The sequence below is a fragment of the Anolis carolinensis genome, chromosome 4 (assembly GCF_035594765.1).
Source record: "Anolis carolinensis isolate JA03-04 chromosome 4, rAnoCar3.1.pri, whole genome shotgun sequence".
Taxonomy (NCBI): domain Eukaryota; kingdom Metazoa; phylum Chordata; class Lepidosauria; order Squamata; family Dactyloidae; genus Anolis; species Anolis carolinensis.
The window spans coordinates 2,379,235-2,384,993 of NC_085844.1; positions in this window are offsets into that span (position 1 = coordinate 2,379,235).

The following is a 5,759-nucleotide window of genomic DNA, read 5'->3' on the forward strand; positions in this document are numbered from 1 at the left end:
CCCTGAAGAAGGAGACAGAAGGCCCGATCCTTGCAGCCCAGGAGCAAGACATCAGGACAAAGGCCATTAATAATAATAATAATAATAATAATAATAATAATAATAATAGAAGACCTGGCTCTGGCTCACAAATGGGACCCTGAAGAAGGAGACAGAAGGCCTGATCCTTGCAGCCCAAGAGCAAGACATCAGGACAAAGGCAATTAAGGGCAAGATCGAAAAATCAGCTGATGACCCAAAATGAAGACTGTGCAAGGAAACCGACGAAACCATGGATCATATCCTTAGCTGCTGTAAGAAAATTGCACAGACAGACTACAAACAGAGGCACAACTCTGTGGCCCAAATGATTCATTGGAACGTATGCCTCAAGTATCACCTCCCAGGAGAAAAGAACTGGTGGGATCACAAACCTGGAAAATGAGCACGCAAAGATACTGTGGGACTTCCGAATCCAGACTGACAAAGTTCTGGAACACAACACACCAGACATCACAGTTGTGGAAAAGAAAAAGGTTTGGATCATTGATGTCGCCATCCCAGGTGACAGTCGCATTGACGAAAAACAACAGGAAAAACTCAGCCGCTCTCAGGACCTCAAGATTGAACTTCAAAGACTCTGGCAGAAACCAGTGCAGGTGGTCCCGGTGGTGATGGGCACACTGGGTGCCGTGCCAAAAGATCTCAGCCGGCATTTGGAAACAATAGACATTGACAAAATTACGATCTGCCAACTGCAAAAGGCCACCCTGCTGGGATCTGCACGCATCATCTGAAAATACATCACACAGTCCTAGACACTTGGGAAGTGTTCGACTTGTGATTTTGTGATACGAAATCCAGCATGTCTATCTTGTTTGCTGTGTCATAATAAAATAATAGTAATAATAATAATATCGAATCCATGTGCATGCTGGTTAACGGAGGCCCCTTCTACACTGCCACATAAGCTTTGTGCTTCCTTTGCAACATCGTGATGCGAGGGACTATAAAGGACATCTAGTCCACCCTCTGGCCCTGCAGGAATAGGCAGTGCAAGCTTTGCATTTCACGAATTAAAACTAAGACATGTATTGTTGAGGATGATATGTATCTCTCCTGTGCCTTGAGCCCTCTGCGCATGCTCTGGTGCCGCCTTGTCCTTGGCAATGTGAGAGGGCAACAATGAGTTCCATTATGTGCAGTAAGCAAAGCCGGGAGTGCCACCTTGTGGGGGAAACATGACAGATCCTGCTGTTTTGCACATGTTTTGGGCACTGCTGTTTTGAGCATGGCCTAAACCAGGGGTCCCCAAACTTTTGAAACAGGGGGCCAGTTCACAATCCTTCAGGCGGTTGGAGGGCCGGAATATAGTTGGCCACCGAGCAACAACAACAATAATAATATTAATAATAATAATTAAAAAACAACAACAACAACAACAACAACAACAATAATAATAATAAAGAGGGTTGGAAAAGAACCTTTGGGCCATTGAGTCCAATGTTAATAATAATAATAATAATAATAATAATAATAATATAGACCCCTTGGGCCATTGAGTCCAACCCCCTTCTGCCTTTGTGCACCAAAAGCACAAGCAAAGCACCCCTGACAGATGGCCACCCAGCCTCAATGTTAATAATAATAATAATGATAATAATGATAATAATAATAATAATAATAATAATAATAATAATATAGACCCCTTGGGCCATTGAGTCCAATCCCCTTCTGCCTTTGTGCACCAAAAGCACAAGCAAAGCACCCCTGACAGATGGCCACCCAGCCTCAATGTTAATAATAATAATAATGATAATAATAATAATAATATAGACCCCTTGGGCCATTGAGTCCAACCCTCTTCTGCCTTTGTGCACCAAAAGCACAAGCAAAGCACCCCTGACAGATGGCCACCCAGCCTCAATGTTAATAATAATAATAATAATAATAATAATAATAATAATAATAATAATAATAATAATATAGACCCCTTGGGCCATTGAGTCCAATCCCCTTCTGCCTTTGTGCACCAAAAGCACAAGCAAAGCACCCCTGACAGATGGCCACCCAGCCTCAATGTTAATAATAATAATAATGATAATAATAATAATAATAATAATAATAATAATAATAATATAGACCCCTTGGGCCATTGAGTCCAACCCCCTTCTGCCTTTGTGCACCAAAAGCACAAGCAAAGCACCCCTGACAGATGGCCACCCAGCCTCAATGTTAATAATAATAATAATGTGATTTTGTGATACGAAATCCAGCATATCTATCTTGTTTGCTGTGTCATACAATAATAATAATAATAATAATAATAATAATAATAATAATAATAATAATAATAATAAAGGTTGGAAGAGAAGAAGAGACCCCTTGGGTCATTTAGTCCAAACCCCTTTTGCCCTTGTGCCGTGGGGGCCGGACACATAGCTTTGATGGGCCGCATCCGGCCCCCGGGCCTTAGTTTGGGGACCCCTGGCCTAAACTCATCACATCAGTATGATTGGTTGTATTTACTCCTTCCAAAGATCTCCGGACAGTGTTGCAGACAAATTAATCGACAACACGAGCAAGGGTCATAAAAGTGCGCGCATTAAACTGCGCATGGCTTAAAAGCAGCGGATTCAGAAGTGGCTACAAGAAGGCAACGCAAAGCATGGGATCAAATGCCCATCAGAGCCAGCAACAGCTCAAAAATATTTTATTTTCTGGACCCTTTTGCATTCTGCAATTGCATTGCTGCACCTTCTGCACCAGGCATGGGCCAACTTCGGCCCTCGGTCCAGGTGTTTTTGGACTGCAACTCCCACCATTCCCCACAGCCTGAGGCTGTGGGGAATGGTGGGAGTTGCAGTCCAAAACACCTGGACCGAGGGCCGAAGTTGGCCCATGCCTGCTCTACACTGTAGGTGGATTACAACATCGCCGAAACACACCATCATCTCAAAACATCCTGTAAAATGCCCATAATTAAAAACATTTCTACAAAAATACATTTCAAAATACCCAGGACAAAGTAGTAAACGTAAGACAACGCAAGTTTTAAGGCAGGTAATAAGACCAAGCTGAGGATTCGCAACAGTGAAAAATAACCCACCTCTTTGTTTATTATGCACCGTTTCCAGTCGACCGTTGCAAAATAAATAGGTTGGGGATCAGGACTACAGTTCCCATCGCTCTGCACCAAACTAGGCATTTGCCGTCTATTTTCCGCCAAGCTTTCCCAAGCTCCGAATGAAGGCAGCAGCTGGATCCGGGGATGCATCTACACTGTAGAGTTACTCTAGTTTGAAAATACTTTAACTGTAGAGTCCTGGGAGTTGTAGTTTGCTGAGGTACTGACACTCCGAAGGCTTTTCAAAACTACAATTCCTAGGGTCCCACTGCAGTTTAAAGTGGGGTCAAACTGTATTTAGACTACAGAGTAAAACTACAACTTGTAGAAACTACAGTCTTGTAAAACTACAGCTCCTGGTCTTGTAAAACTACAGTCTTGTAAAAGCACAGCTCCCGGTCTTGTAAAAGTACAACTCCTGGTCTTGCAAAATTACAACTCCTGGTCTTGCAAAACTACAGCTCCCCATCTTGCAAAACTACAACTCCCGGTCTTGCAAAACTACAACTCCTGGTCTTGTGAAACTACATCTCCTGGTCTTGTGAAACTACATCTCCTGGTCTTGTGAAACTACAGCTCCCGGTCTTGCAAAGCTACAGCTCTTGGACTTGCAAAACTACAACTCCCGGTCTTGTAAAACTACAGCTCTTGGACTTGCAAAACTACAACTCCCGGTCTTGCAAAACTACAGCTCCCGGTATCGCAAAACTACAACTCCTGGTCTTGCAAAACTACAGCTCCCGGTATCGCAAAACTACAGCTCCCGGTCTTGCAAAGCTACAGCTCCCAGTCTTGCAAAACTACAGCTCCCGGTCTTGCAAAGCTACAGCTCCCAGTCTTGCAAAACTACAGCTCCCGGTCTTGCAAAGCTACAGCTCCCAGTCTTGCAAAACTACAGCTCCCGGTCTTGCAAAGCTACAGCTCCCAGTCTTGCAAAACTACAGCTCCCGGTATCGCAAAACTACAGCTCCCGGTCTTGCAAAGCTACAGCTCCCAGTCTTGCAAAACTACAGCTCCCGGTCTTGCAAAGCTACAGCTCCCAGTCTTGCAAAACTACAGCTCCCGGTCTTGCAAAGCTACAGCTCCCAGTCTTGCAAAACTACAGCTCCCGGTCTTGTAAACTACAGCTCTTGGACTTGTAAAACTACAGCTCCCGGTATTGCAAAACTACAGCTCCCAGTATTGCAAAACTACAACTCCTGGTCTTGTAATACTACAGCTCCCGGTCTTGTAAAACTATAGCTCCCGGTCTTGTAAAACTACAGCTCCCGGTCTTGCAAAACTACAGATCTTGGTATTGCAAAACTACAACTCCCGGTCTTGTAGAACTACAGCTCCCAGTCTTGCAAAACTACAGATCTTGGCATTGCAAAACTACAACTCCCAGTCTTGTAAAACTACAGCTCTTGGACTTGCAAAACTACAACTCCCGGTCTTGTAAAACTACAGCTCCCGGTATTGCAAAACTACAACTCCTGGTTTTGCAAAACTACAACTCCTGGTCTTGTAATACTACAGCTCCCGGTCTTGTAAAACTACATCTCCCGGTCTTGTGAAACTACAGCTCCCGGTCTTGCAAAGCTACAGCTCCCGGTCTTGTAAAACTACAGCTTCCAATATTGCAAAACTACAGCTCCTGGTCTTGCAAAACTACAACTCCTGGTTTTGCAAAACTACAACTCCTGGTCTTGTAATACTACAGCTCCCGGTCTTGTAAAACTACAGCTCCCGGTATTGTAAAACTACATCTCCCGGTCTTGTGAAACTACAGCTCCCGGTCTTGCAAAGCTACATCTCCCGGTCTTGTAAAACTACAGCTTCCAATATTGCAAAACTACAGCTCCTGGTCTTGCAAAACTACAACTCCCGGTCTTGGAGAACTACAGCTCCCCATCTTGTAAATCTACAACTCCCAGTCTTGCAAAACTACAGCTCCCGGTATTGCAAAACTACAACTTTAGGTCTTGTAAAACTACAGCTCCCAGGATTTCCACAGCATTGAGCCCTGGCAATTAAAGTGGTGCCAGACTGCATTAACGATGCACACTGAGTATCCTTGCAGAGGGAAGGCATGCACAAGTGTTATAAATACATAATAAATATAGTCTTGGAAAAGTCCAGTTTGGCACATGGGAAGTCACTGAAGGCAATGAAGTTCCAGGGCATCAAAACCAGACCAAACTGGTAGAGATCCTCAAAACGGGGAGGTAACGGGGCCCAATTAATATCTGGAGACGTAACGAAGAACAGCCACCCTTCAGCCTTTGCAACCGAGGGTTCGAAGCAGCAGAGAATCTCTTTGGTTGTGCGCTGGCCTCTCGGTCAAGGGAACCATTTGTGTGCGACTCCTCCGGCCACTGGGTGCTTCTCTCTCAGCCAAGCCTCGCTGACCGCTAGGTCATTTCAAGGTCAGGGTGCTGCCGAAAAAAAGTGACCCCAACTGACGGATTTGGGGGTGCCTTGTGAACCTCCATTCGGTGTTTCCTTGGCAAGATCCCTCGCACTGTTCCGAGGGTGAGAGAGTGTGACTTGCAAAGGTTCGCCCAGTGGCTGAAGCAAGCCAGAGTCCTGGGACAGCAGATTCGAACTCTGGCCTCCCAAAATCCTGGGTCAGCACTCAAACCACTGCATTATACAGTATATCCCTGGAAGA